Genomic DNA, 15171 nt, shown 5'->3' with positions numbered 1-15171 from the left:
TAATTGGAAGAGAAAGGTAGGATTGACTAAGGAGCCATCATTATCCAGATGTGAAATAAGTGGGATGTGAGGTAAAGGAGAAAACGCACAGGAACTCTAAGGAAAGAGGCACAATTTAAAAAGAAGACCAAGGAGTTTTCAACCCCCAAGTCTTCAAAGATATTTCATTTAATAGATCTACCTTTTAGATCTAGTTACTAATGTTGATGCATGCATACACATATACAGTATCAAACTATAAAAACTTTATATAGGAAAATCTTCCTACGCCTAAGCTTTTGAGGATGTTCTAAATACTTAGTCAATCACAAAAGCCCAATACAAAAAGAATAAAAGATACAACTTCACAAAATATTTAAAAATCCCAAACCTCTTGTGGTTTGGCCACTGAGAGGTGACCAAGGAGTGTTTACCTAAGTATCAATCAAATCCCACATAGGCCCTTGTCTCTGGGAGGCTGGCAAGGGCTCTACCAGTGAGTTGGTTATATCTGGGAAGAGACCATTCAAATCACATCTTACAGTCCACAAAACTATAGGTAGACAGATGTGCCTCACAAAGGCAGAGACAGCCACATTAGAATAGATATAGACAGCCACATTAGAATAGACACGAATGCATCACGAGAAGAATGTTCAGATTTGCTGATGACCAAAGGGCGTTGGGAACCAGAGTAAAGTATCTTAACCAAGAGCCACTTGGGGAGAAAAGCAGGAGAGCGGGGGCTTCTCAGTGAGGTAGATTGCTGTTCAGGGAGCAGGCTGGAGATTCTTGCTGGGACTTAGTGTAGATGAGCAGGACTGCGTTCAGTGGCAGCCCCAGGGCACCGCTTAGAGGCAAAATCTGGAGGAGAGTTTAAAGGGCTGTGTGGTAGAAGTGGTCATCTTTGGTGCCCTACCCCAGCCCCTCATTCTCTGCCTAATGAGGGATGATGACCTTATCCTCTCCTACAGAAAGGAAGCTCAACTCATATTCACTAGCTGTAGTACTGAAGGAGGACCCAAATCTGACCCTCAGTTCTCATGGGCTTGGGCTTTCCTGAGAGCAAATGTTCTTACAACATTGAGACCTCATGTGAAGACATCTGTCGGACGTTTGATTATTTCTTCAAGTTTAAGGCTTAGGAATGTCAAGAACTGTGTCTTTTATTCACTCATTTTCCTTAAGAGCAATCTTATATAGCATTAACTAGGTGTCTGGCACTGCTAATACTGTAAATATTAAATGCACATGCAGCCAAGTTCCCTGTTCTGCAGAAGGCATCCAGCCAAGAGGTGCACAGGAGAGCTCTGTATTGTTTCTCATAGAGTGAGGGTGCATACCTACCTGCTGCTTGGGAGGGTCTGGAGGAGGACAGGGTGTCCAGCTCCAGTAACACTGATGAGAAGTCACCCGACAGTGAGCCCTGAATATGGTTTTGTTAATCTTATATTGATCTTGTAGGTAAGCATGTAGCATATACTGACATAAAGAGAAGGAGCCACAAGGAGATTAAGTAAAAAGCCAGTAAATTTCGAGGTGGGAGACACACACAGGCTGACACTAGGACCAATTTCTTTGCCCACAACTCTACGCATTGATGTCTTCTTGAATTAAGGTTCAGTTCTCAGGAGAGAACAGAAAAAAATCTCATGAGATGTGTGAAGATTGTTCAGGGGGGATGTTGCCAGCTACCCAGTGAGAATGTCAGGGAGCAGGAGCCAGTGAGCCTCTTTTTGAGGAGCATTGTAATGCTGGGGCTCCCTTGGTAAATAAAGAGCTATCAAGGCTAATCAGGACAGGTGTGGTATTATCAAAGTCTCCATATGAAGAAGGGCTAGACTCAGACTTGGAGTAAGGTGCTCAAATTGCCCAGAACTGACTAAGAACACAAATGGGGACATGTTCTAGGGCTCAGGGGCTCTCTGTACCCTCTGCTGGAGGGGGACCAGAAGCAGCCAAGTGTGTGGGACAGGAAGCAGAGGAAGGTGGTAGCCAGGGAAACTTCTGGAATGAAGCAAACATTTGTTCAACCATCAACGAGGGATAGCTAAGTCAAAGAAAATGACCATACAGTATTGACAAATGCCTCTCAGGCAAAAGTCACACCTAAGCCCACATGCTTTTAACAAATTAAGCGGTAAAGCGTTTGCTGAAGGGAGCAGGGAGCCACATCTAACACCTCTTTGTCCCTCAGTCATTGATTTCCCCAGCATGTTCTGCTTTCTGTTTTTTTTTTTTTTTTTCCTCGCAAAGAAAGAGCTCCTGGCCTGGCTGTGTGGTGCTAGCCATACAAAGCCTTCTGAAAGGATGAACAGGTATCAGCATGCACAGCATTGGTTTCAGATCCACCATTGTCCTCCGGGGCTGGTAAGACAGGGCTTTCTCAGTAGGAAAAGAAGCGAGGAGGATTGTCTTATGCGTAAAAAGGGACATGCAGAGGTTACATCTCGAATTCGAAGGGCTTGTTCATATCCCTGCCAAGAAAACATTAATTTATGTAAAGAAGTCTGTCTCGGCTCCCCCCACCCCTGAGTTTCCCCTTGTAGCGCTTCCATCCTTCAGTTGTGAGTCTATTTCCATGTGCAGAGGCCATCAAATCTGGCCACCTGAGACCTCCTCAACTGCTTACCTAGGGGTCCCGGGATTGTTCCTGTTCTTATGGAAAATATCCCAGCAATCCCCGAGCTAAGCATTGTGATCTCCTGTGTGAGAGCGAGGCTGAGAAGGGGCTGAAGTGGGAGAGAACACTTCCCCCGCATAATTTCATTTGTCAGGAGAATCTTGCGGCTGACATTGGAAGAGTGATTTAATTGATTTTAATCATACACCTGAGAGCAGGAAATTGAGCCCTCTGTCCTGAAAAATAATTCTAGGCTTCCACCTGAATATCTAATTTGCTGCTAATAGTTTTTTCTTGAAGTTTTGTTGTGAAGTTTGGAAAACAGATCAAGGGTGAATGTCAAGAGGGTGCCTCCTGCAGCTGGCTGCTCTTTGGGGTTCCGTGGAATGAGGTCACATGGCTGCCAGCGGTGGGAGGTGCACCTGCAATGCATAAGCTCGTTCACAGAGCATCCTCAGTCCTGCAAGGGAGCTGAGGCATAGGTGCTGAGAAGACAGGCCTGCCCTGTTTTCTGTCTTCTCACTGGACTTGCCATGTGAGTATCCATAGCTCAGAGTCTTGCGGTGTCTTGGTCTCGACTGAGACCCAGGAGGGAACACATTTCACAAATTTCTCTTCCAATGAAAGCTTTCCATTACAAATGGACACACACACACACACACACACACACACACACACACACACACACTGAGCATTGCTTTCATTTTCTCAAATTTAGTCTACTGTAAGGAAATGCCACTGCACAAAAAGAGCTTGAGGGGTATTTGGAATATGTTTATCCCACCCCACAAGTCCGATATTCATTTTACATGGCAAAGAGCCAGGGAATTTTGTGTCTGTTTCCAAAGAAAACCTCTGTAACCTTCCGGTGCTATTAATAGCTATTATCCAGATGGGACCACAGGCAGGAAAAGAAAAAGATATATTCATTTCCCAAAAAACATGAACGTTGAACAGCCTGTGGTCATCAAAGCAGAAAGGGGCTCTTTCAGTGTGAACCCTACTTGGAACACATGGTGATTAGGCTACAGCATGCCCAGCCTTAGGGGCTTGATATAGCTCATGGATTTCCACTGGCTATGAAGATGCCCTTCTCTGCCCAGGGCTATGATTCCTTTCATGAAACTAAGATACACCCATCAGCTCTTCACACACTGTGATCTCTGCATCACATCCCACCTGAGTGTGTGGCAGAATCTCTCCTTGCATGCCTGCATTCCCTTTTCTTTCCTCCATGACCAATGTGTCACCAGATTCATTTACGACATACCGGTGAGGTTCTACCATGACGTCGTTTTGAGGCAGGATAGAAAGACAGGGGAAATCTTGGGAACGTGGGAGGGGAGAGAAGCCCCTGGCCTAGGAATCTGGTTGGTGTCTCTGCCACCAAAGCAGTGAAGGCTCCAGTACTGTGAACAACTATCTGCTTATGGCTCTTTCTCCCTTGCCAGATTTAAACCTGAAATTTTTTAAGAAATCTCACCAGAGACCCCATTTACAGAGAAAGAACATCCCTTGTGACCTTGATTCTATTTGATAAGATTATAATTTCATCCAAGTCACTTCTAGAGCCACCCTATAGTTTCATTTACCAAGGGTGTGTCGTGGGGAGAGTTTCCTAGTAACCTTTTGAGACGTAACTTGAAAGCCATCAAAAAGGTCTAAATCAGTGGTTCACAACCTGTGGGCCTCGACCCCTTTGCTAAATCCCTATCTTCAAAAATACTTACATTATGATTCATAACAGTATCAAAAATACAGTTATGAGGTAGCAATGAAAACAATTTTGTGGTTGGGGTCACCACAACATAAGGAACTTTACTAAAGGGTCACAGCATTAGGAAGGTTGAAAACTACAGATCTATATGGTTATTACTAAGACAACGCATTGCTACTCTCCCCTGAAGAGCCAGTCCCCATACTTGGATATGTCTTTCTCTCTGTGACTCTCTCCAAGAGAAGCTAACACTCATGCTTTCTTTCTCTTGAATGTATCTTGCTTCCTTTCCCTAAGTACCTGCCTTGGTCCTATCTCTCATGCTTAGAGTCTATATTAAAATATCTTTAATGAAATTCTAATTCTGCTTCATACTGGCTAGTCCTGAAATTCTTTTCTCTGTCGAAGCCATAAATTCTGGTTTGGCCTGAGCTAAGGACCCTAAACTCCTCAGGTTGACAGGGACGTGGAGCTGCACCTCTGTATCCTTACTTCCAACAATGGGAAGTATGGGAAGCAAGAGAGGCAGTAGAGGCCTCCTTACGCTCGTACAGAAGCCCAAGGCACAGCATTTGTGTGGGAAGTATTTGCTGAGACTGTTTTGAACAGTTTTATGTTCTCAAGAATGTGCTCATTATGCTCAGTGGAGATGTGAACGCCAGCCTAGCTGCCACTCTGCTGAAAACCTGTCTCTGGGCTGCTCTGGCTTGGCTTGGAGGGCGTAGTGGCTGCTGTTGGATTTGTGTTCACTGGTCCTGGGATGCAGACCTAAGAGCCTCTGCCTGGAATCTGAGGGGAACCCATCTTCTAGTTCTGCTATAATGCAGCCTGAGCTTCAGATACCTGTCCTTGGCTGGCAGTCTGCACTTGACCTTGGCTCCCTCTGGACTAGTGGACACTACATATGCAGTGCACTGACTATTAACTGTAACTCTCTATAAACAAACCCAACAAGGCTGATGATGTCTGTGGTATGGGCTCAGCATATGCCCTAAGCAGTCCAGAAGCTGTGACTCTACCTGGAGTTGACAACAAGGTCGGACATCAGAGTCTAGAGAGAACACCAGCTGGTGGCTGAGCCCAGCGCTCTGATGTGCCCTGCCAGAGACTCAGAACTGGGCCATCAGCCGATCCCCGGGACACCTGTCTTCTCAGACCTAAAACTGGCAAAGCTCAGAGGCAGTTGAAAATGCTGCCCTTTAGAAACTTCTCAGCTCTCCAGGAGTGGCTGTGGCAGAATCCCTCACATCTGGACACGCAGGCTTTAGGGTTTACAAAGTACTTTTATAAACAGCACATTTGACTTCCAGGAGAATCTTCAGACTCAATATTTAATATGCTAACACGAGCATATTGGGTCTTGGTAAATTCAAATTCAGAGTAGAATTGAGTAAATTAAAAACAAAAGAGGTCAATAATCTGCTTATTTAAACACACTAGTGTATTCTGATTTTTTTTTTGTGTGTGAGACAGTCTTGTGTAACTCACACTGACCTCAAACTTTTTATGTAGTCAAGGATGATTTTGAATCCGACCCTCCTGCCTCTACATCCCAAGTGCTGGGATTGTAGACCTGTGCCACCACACCCAGCATCTACAGTGTGCTCTTTATAATTAGTTTTGATTTTGTAGACATCACCAACTGAAGTGGACACAGTTTCACACAGAGGCATCTACTTTGCTCCAAGGTAATCAAGGTTTTCTAGAGTTGTGGTTTGTAATGTGCAGCTTTCAGTCCTTTTAAATTTGTTTCATATTTACTTGTCTGTCACCTATCTGTCTGTCTGTCTGTCTGTCTGTCTGTCTCTCTCTCTCTCTCTCTCTCTACCTACCTACCTACCTATCTACCTACCTATATATGTTTCTTGTATGTGAATATGCATGGCACATACCTCAAGGTCAGAGGACAACTTGTGACAATCTGTTTTCTCCTGCCACCATCTTCTAGGGATTCAACTTAAGTTTTCAGTTGGCCCCAAGCTCCTTTCTTCACTAAGCCATCTCACCAGGCTAGAGTTTGCTGTTCTTGAGATTGAGTTTGGGACACAAGTAGTTACAGTGAGCAAGCAGATCAAGACCTTTTTCTCTTAACTTTTACATTTTTCACATCTCTGCCACCAACTGGCACGTATTTGCTCCTGAGCTCTAACTAGCAGTGAAGCACAGGTGGCAGGTGGCAGACGCCTCACACATTGTGTTCCCGGCCTCCTTTCAGCTCCTGAAACACATGGCAGAGGGCGTTTGAGCTAGGACAGTGGCCTCCATTGCTCACTGGGCAAATGCACACTGGTTATAAATGCCCTGCTTTGGTGATTATACAAATGCTTTTTGATAATTATTACACAGCGCACAGAGAGATATATTAGGTGAGGTCATTGCTGTATCGTAAACAAAGAGACCTCAGTATTCACGGTTTATTCCAGCTGATAGGGCTGGACATCTCCCAGCTTGACTTCTGCTACACCTTATTGCTTCCCTTCCCTTTCCTCCCGTCCTCTCCCCTCCCCTCCCTCCCCTTCCCTTTCCTTCCCCTCCCTGCCCTTCCCCTTCCCTTTCCTTCCCTTCCCTCCCCTCCTTTCCCTCCCCTTCCCCTCCCTCCCCTTCTCTCTCCTCCCCTCCTCTCCCCTCCCCTTCCCCTTCCTCTTTTCCCATCTTCTTCCTCTTCACCGTCTTCCTCCCATTCCCCTTTCTCTCTTCCTCTCAATCTATCCTTCTCTCTTCTTCCCTCTCCTTTCATATTCATTGTCCATTCATGCTGGTTGTAGCTAAGGGTGGATTCATAGGTAATTGCAAAATGTCCAGGAATCTCACGTGGTGACATTCTCTCCTATCTCCCCTTAGAGGAGGTAAATCTTTACCTGTGACTTCCTCAGACATAGGCTTGATTTTTTCTTTTTTTCTTTTTTTTTTTTGGCAAGAGGAGTTGTACCTCATTAGTACATATTAATTATAAAAGGTAATGTTTCATTGTGACATTCTGATACACTTATTTGATGTGTTTTGATCATGTCCATCCGTCCATTACATTTTCCTGTCCTCTGCCCCTTCCTGCTGGATTTCTTCCTCTTTCCAAACATCACCCCTCCACTTTCATGTCTAGATCCCACATGTGAAAGAAAGAGGCACATGGCACTTGCCTCTCTGAGTCTGGCTTTCTTCACTTAACATGGTGATCTCCAGTTCCATCCATTTTCCCACAGCTGACCGTAGCCCTGTAAGAAAAAGAAAGACTCCAAGAAGTCAAACCTGAGGTCTTGGCCGGGTGGCAGTGGCACACGCCTTTAATCCCAGCACTCAGGAGGCAGAGCCAGGCAGATCTCTGTGAGTTCAAGGCCAGTCTGGTTTACAGAGAGCCAGGACAGGCACCAAAACTACATAGAGAAACCCTATCTCAAAAAACAAAAACAAAAACAAAAAAACCAACAAAAACAAAAACAAAAAAAACAAAAACCAGACAAACAAAAACAACAACAACAACAAAAAACTGAGGTCTTTATCATCAGCTTGAACAAAGAGAGGTGACTATGGAAAGTTGTCAAGTCAGGAAGAAAGTCATAAGGCAAATGAGAATTATATGAGTTTGTTCATTAATTCATTACTTTGTGGTGCCGGGGATAGTGCTCAGGTCCTCATGCACGTTAGGCTGTTGCATAGGACTGAGCTACATCCTCAGGTGCAGAAAATAAATATTATTTATTTATTTATTTATTTATTTATTTATTTATTTATTATTTGTCTTGCTTTACAGTTCTGGAATGGAAACCAGGGCTTTATGCATGTTGGGCAAGTGTTCTACCACTGAATCATGGCCCCATGCCATGAAGGTCAGAATTATTGTCACCAAGGCACAGAAATCTCCCTACAAGGACACTGACTGACGTCTCTTTTCTCATGCTCCATGGAAGGCACTTTCACAAGGGAGTTTTTATCTCTTCTCTCGCAGGAGAAAAGTGCATTTGGGAAAGCCCTTCTTGCATCTGTTAACCCATGAAGCTCAGTGTCCCGTGTGCATCTAAAGGTCTAAGAAACCACACCAGAGGTTGCGGATTCACCTGACCATTACCCCAGTGATACCTCAAGAGTATAGCACCAATCTTAAAGGTCTTATTAATAAAATCAAACCTGAAGCCAGGTATTGGGGTGAATGTTGGAAGATCAGAGAAGCAGAACAAGCCACAGCTTCCTCACCTCGCCAGTTCCTCAGCTGATCCTGTTTCCTCATACTGGAAGCCTCTGAGTCCTCAGGCAAATAGATCTCAGCTGAACTGTGCTGCTCAAAAGCCTAAAAGCTTAACCAGGCCAAAAAGCTTCTAATTTCTGGTCCTCACACCTTATATACCTTTCTGCTTCCTGCCATCACTTCCTGAGTTTAAAGATGTGTGTCACCATGCCTGGCTGTTTCCAGTGTGGCTTTGAACTCACAGAGGTCCGGATGGATCTCTGCCTCTAAAATGCTAGGATTAAAGGTATGTGTGTCACCATTTTCTGGCCTCTATGTCTGTCTAGTGGCTGTTCTGTCTTCTGACCCCAGATAAGTTTATTAGGATGCGCAATATATTGGGGAGCACAATCTCACCACGCAGGAGGGTTCTGAACAATTATTCTCCATGTCTAACCCCTTCCAAGTATTACTCTCTTTATCTCTATAGCTTCGTTATTTCTAGAACGTTATAGAAATAAAGCCACTCAGATGTAACTTATTGAGTTTTTTTTTCACATTTAGCACAAGTTCCTTGAGATCCATCCAAATTGTTTTTTTCTGTGTTAATAATTTGTTCCTTTTTTCTTCTTTCTTTTTTTTTTTTCCTGAATGGTATTTCCTGCCCCACACTTTGTTTAGTCATTTAACCACTCACTTGTTGAAGGATATCTCAGGTTCTTGTGCACACATTTTTTTGTTTTGTTTTGTTTTTCACAAATCCAACTCTCTGCCTCCTTGGAGGAAATGACCATCAGCGGAGTTGCTGGGTGGTAAAGCAACTGCGTATTTGGTTTTGAAGAAACTCGGACACTGTTTACCCGAGTGTCTGTGTCTGTGAGGATGAGTGGGTTGGTTACTGGACAGCTGTCTAGCATTTGGTGCCATTACCACTTGTCTGTGGGAGCCACCCTGGTACCCATGGAGCAGCATGTCCTTGTGCTTTTAATTTGCATTCCCCAGATGCCTGGTGGTGCCGCCCACCTAGAGATTATAACTTCATCAAATCCTTGATCTTGTTTATAAATCAAGGTGCTCTCAGTTGCCCCTCCCCCCATGCTGCTGTTACTTCCCTCCCCCCAAATCCCTGGTCTGTCTAGGAGTCAGAGGAGCAGACACTTCCTAAAGTCTTTATCTGAGTTAGCAGAGCCCAGTGAGGGAGGGAGGATCAGGCTGCTGAGGCAAGCTAGCAAGCATTCATGTGCAGGTCCTGAACCTGGTGAGCTGAAGGAGCTGAGCCTGGTCAGGAGGCAAACACTGGTGTGAGTGTGAAGCAGCTGCATGGTGTTGCCTGAGCCTGGGACCTTAGCCCTCTCCTGCTTCTCTTTCAGTATCTTTACATCGCTGCCCCTCTCCCTTCACTCTCTCGTCATGTCACAATCTCACCCTTTCCTTCTATTCTTGGTACATGGCAAACATTTACCACCCAACTAAAACGCCACCAGATAAACCCTGTGTTTGCTCTTTGGACGATATTCAATAAATTACACTGAGCTGCAAATGCCACGGGTGGGAACTGTAAGTGCTTTGCTGTAAGTCTTTAAGCAAAGACCCGTGGTGGATGCGGTGGCAGGTAAGCCCCCTGGATAAGCTCCTTTTAATGTAGAGCAAGGAGGCTTTCATCAGGTACCTCCGCGTCAACCTGATGGGAGAAACCTGCTGCCCTTGTCTCTTCAGTGGATCTGTCTTCTTCTCTAGAAGAGAATTCCTTTAAGTCTATTATCAACAAAAACCTGCCAAAGGTTGGACTTCAGTAACTACCGTGCTTGCCCTGGAGACTGAACTTGGACCATTAAATTCTCTTCATCTGTAATTTGGGAACCCTGAATGTTCTTTAATGTAAAATGTGAGGATAGGAATCCATGGTGCCCCACCTGCTCCTAGAAGTTCATGGTCAAGATATATTGGGGGCTGGCCTCCTCTCATGCCATTAGCTCATCAGTGCCCTCCTCGCCCATGTAGCTGAGCTCCCCTGTTCTACAAAACCTCAACTCAATATGGAAACCAGAAATTTCCTTTTCACTTGTTACTTTCAGTGGAAGAGTTCCTATTAGCTTCCACTCTCCTTCTGGCATAAAAAAAAAAAAATTGTGAACTTCCCACAAAAGAAGTGAGATCTGCAACAGATCAGGAGTGTGGTGAAGGGACATCCTTCATGTCCCAGAAGGGACTTATAGGACCCTGGTAAGCCCCTAACTCTCCGAGAGATCTCACTCCTGGGAAAGGTTCTAAGGAGAATAGTGCTGCCTAAGGAACATGCCTAGGTGAGCTGAATGTGCTCTTAGGATTTTCTTTTGTGGGGGGCAGGTATCTATAGCCAAATGTCCAGTTCCTCCCAGGAGAGAGATGCTGTTGTCAACCAAGAAATAGAGTGACTTCCTTCTCTTTCTTCTTTCTGCTGCAGAAGTCTGCAACCAGAACCAGATTACCTTCCAGCCCTGCTCATCCTGGCTGCTTGACATCAGACCAGCCCCTCACCTTCTCTGAGTCCTAGTGATCTCAGTTGTGAAAAGTGTGGATGGTATCCTCCTGAGGAGGGACCCAGCAGTAAATAGGACAGAGCTTTGCAAATGAAAAACACATCCACAAGACAGCATTGTAGTCACTCCAGACTTCAGGAACCAGAGTTTTCTACAAGAAAATGTCCAGTGTAAATGCAGTCCCCTTTCATGCCAACTCTTTTTTTTTTTTATGATGTGTATATGGGAGTGTGTGGGTTTGTACATATGGGTGAAGTTTCATCAAAGGCCAGAAAGAAGACATTACAGGCAGCTGTGACCACCCTGCCACAGTTGCTGGAAAAGAAATTCATTTAACTAACCACCTAGACACAGCACTGTAAATGTAATTCTAAAAGGTCTTATTAAATAAGAAACACAGAGCCAAATAAAGAGTTAAAAGCCCAGAGATCGAGCAGTAGCCACAAGCTAAGATCACCTTATCAACTCTTGAAGTGGCCTTGGACTTCCTTGGGAAGGGGAAGAGTCTGGGCTTCTCTCAGCAATGATGTGAGGTATAAAAGTGACATGCTACTACTTTAAGTGCAGTGCAGTCAAGGGTCCCTACTCCTCTTGCCTACAAGTGGTAACTGGGGCATGGCTGCTTGCGAAGTCAGAGATAGAGAATATGGTTGTAATAAAGCAACAGCCCAGACGTCTGCCCAGAGTGGGCAAGTTCAAGTGGGCAAGAAGTCAGGTTGGGAATCTTATGGGCTTCCCTTCACTGCTAGGGGCAGGTTGTGGGCTACATTTCACAGTGGATAGCTTTCAAATCCATGGGAAGAGAAATTGTTATTGGGCAAGAGATGTCCCAGTAAAAACACCCAGCTGCTGGATATGGGTGTTTGACTACAAAGTATGGAGGCCACTGGCAATGCCCCTCACTCTTAATTCCTGGGCATCTAATATATGCAGGTGAGGGAAGGCCAGGACAGCAGCAAAAAGCCTTCCTGGTGAGGTCAGGAAGTATAAGACAAATTACTAAATGGTCTTACTAATAAAAAACCCAGAGCGAGATGTTGGGGAGAAACTGAGAGACCAGAGAAGTAGAAAGAAGCCAGCCATGTCTTTACCACTTGGAAATCCTCAGCCAAAAGAGACCTACTTCCTGTATTCCCCCTGGTCTCCGAGCAAGTTTTATCTATTAATGCACAAATAAAATATCACCACATTTCAGCACAAATTAAATATCACATTTCCCCTTTTTTGTCTAACAAAATAAAAAATTATAACTAATATAAGAAACTATATACAATAAGTACAATAACTATATATAATACATACAAGCAATAAATACATCAACAATGTCTAGTCCATTTGTATTTGACAAATTCAGAGAAAATATTCCACTATCTATCCCAGTTTGGTGAGTCCAAAATGTACCTAATTCACTTTCTATCCTAACTTATAATACCAACAGAAAACTATCTTATGATGTCTTTCGAACTTATACACTTAACGTCTCTTAGTGAGTTTCTTTTCTGAATTTCTTAACAAGGAAAACTGTAATTATACCTATCTAGTCTTCAACTACATCAAATACCTCAGAAGAATATATTACCTAAGTAAACAGGAAGTATATTGTAAGCAACTTCCAAAAATCTAGAATGACAGAGACCGCTGGCTGCCTGGACAGTCACCTGAAGTTGGGACATCCATTTTTAGCCCATAGGCCTAGAGTCTCTCAGTCATTTTTCTCTGTTCCTTCCTCTATCTCTAGTTAGAATATCCTGCCTAACCCTATTCGGCCTCATCATTGGCCAAACAGCTTTATTTATCAACCAATCAGAGCAACACATATTGACAGCATACAGGATGACATCCCATCTTTGTGCAGAGTTGGTGAGGTGAGGTTAGCTCATAGCTTTCAGTATTTCCCTAGTCTCTCTAAGGCTTTAACCCAAATTTCTGGCCCCATGTTTTTTATTTAATAAGACCATTTAAAAATTCTTCTGCCCCATTGTTGTAATAAAATACCCTGACAAAGGATCAACTTAGGGAAAACAGGCTTATCTGGCTTACACTTCTAGGGGAAACAGGTTTATTTGGCTTACACTTCTAGGCTAAAGTCAATCATAGCAGGGAGTCACAATGGCAGGAACTCAAAGGAGTTCTAATGACAGTATACGTGGTCCAGAGCACAAATAAATGAATGTGCACACAGTCCTGTTAGCTTACCTGTGATTAGCTTTATTTCTGCTCTTAGACAGTTCAGGACTCCTTGCCTAGGGAATGGTGCCACCCACAATGGGCTGTGTCTTCCCACATCAATGAACTTAATTAAGACAGTGCCCCATAGACATGCCCACAGACCAACCCAGTGTAGAAAATCTCTCCATGAGACTCTCTTCCCAGGTGATTCTAGGTTGTGTCAAGCTGACAATTAAGGCTACCCATAGCAGGAAGCTAACTCACATAAACTTACATCGACCTCTGTTATTGAATTAATTACTCAATAGGTTAGTATTGGCAGACACTGTTCTAGGTGCAATGATGTCTACTGGAAACTTTTGCTTTGCTTTTGAACCCCAGCAGTAGTTCTTTCATCAGTGATAGCAAGCTTGGAGATGACAGTGAGATTCGACATGGCTGCAAGGGAAGAAAAGAGATCCAGTGTGGGGAAAGTCTTTCTGTAAACAATAGAGCAGCTTCTATAAGCAGTGACTATAGTCTGCACGGGACACGTCATTCTGAGACATACTTTTCATGAATGCCATCCTCGGCAGGGGGAAAAAGCAGAAAATATTTTTTTTCTTACAATCAGATAGGTAGTCAGGCTAGTGGCCTGTTCAGGCAGCCATTTCCAACAGTCCTACCTCTGGCAGCTTTCAGCTACCTTCCCTTTCTTTCCTTGCCTCTCCTCCCCTCCTCTCCTCTCCCTCCTCCCCTCCTCTCCTCTTCCCTTCCCTTCCTTCCCTTCCCTTTCCTCCCCTTCCCTTCTCTTCCCTCTCCACTTTTCTTTCTTTTCTTCTTTAAAATTTTGCTTTGGGGCTTAAAACAATGCCCATCTCTGCTGCTCCTGGCCAAATATACTACCTGATCCATGAACTTAATTATTAATACACAGCTTATTGACCCATTGATCACACACCAAAATGATTGCCCTTAAACATTGTCACTGTTTTTAGTTTCTAAAATTCAAGGATTGTAAATATTTGGAAACAAATACAAAAGTATAACCAATGAATAAGACTCTGGCTTGGAAAGAAGAGAAATAAGCGTAAAAATAGTGAAAAGCTAAGTCTTAGGAATTCCAACACCCGAGGCATGTCTGTCCATCATTTTTGCATTGTCCAATTAATGCTTTTCTCCTGAGCTCCCTAAGCTATTCATAAGCAGACCTGGATTCCCATACTTTTGCAGGTGGCAATCCAGTGTGTATGTTGCCAGGTTTATGATTAGCATAATGCATCATTAAAAGAATAAGCAGGGTGGTTACTTATAAGGGTGGTAACAAATTTATTCTCTATTTTAGAGGAAAAGAAAGTCTCTGTCTCAATTGTCCCTTGTTCTTTTGATTGCGTGATGTTTGTTTAGACTCAGGAAACTTTTCTGACGCAAAGCCAGAGTTTGATTATTCCACAGGCTTCCTAGGAGCCATGCAATCTGCAGATACTGGCCACTCTTCAGCTGTGAAACCTTGCAGTGTTAGCTGAGCAGCATGGTAGCCTATTACCTGAGCACTGCCCATTGTCCAGATGGTCATCTTCCAGGACAAGGCTCACAGGTCCTGCATCTCGCAACCTGGTCCATATTCTTGGCAGAGACTTGTTAGCTGTGCGGGGCTGTGGAGGGCTGGATGTTCGAAGGACACAAATGCCTCATGGGTGGGTTCTTTGTATTCTGTGTCCCTGTCCTATCTGTGTTTCTTGACCTCATTAACAGCAATGCCCCAGAGCTTAGCATTTGAAAGCCAACCGGGATCTCAGAGGCCAATTTTAACTTCCATTCCTCAAGGCTTTAAAGTTAAACAGAGATGAGAAGGGAGAGCAGGTGACATAGAACCTGGAGACAGCCACTGACCTGTCCTCCCTCCCAGACTCTCATGGAAAGATCTGGGGCCCTATCATCCCAAAAGTGATAGTCCACAGCAGCCCATCCCACTTGAAATAAGCCAGAGAGACTGTGGCCACTCTTGGGGGGCAGACTGGCAGCC

Source organism: Peromyscus eremicus, chromosome 1 (genome assembly GCF_949786415.1).
Source record: "Peromyscus eremicus chromosome 1, PerEre_H2_v1, whole genome shotgun sequence".
NCBI classification, from domain to species: domain Eukaryota; kingdom Metazoa; phylum Chordata; class Mammalia; order Rodentia; family Cricetidae; genus Peromyscus; species Peromyscus eremicus.
This window is presented reverse-complemented; position numbering follows the sequence as displayed.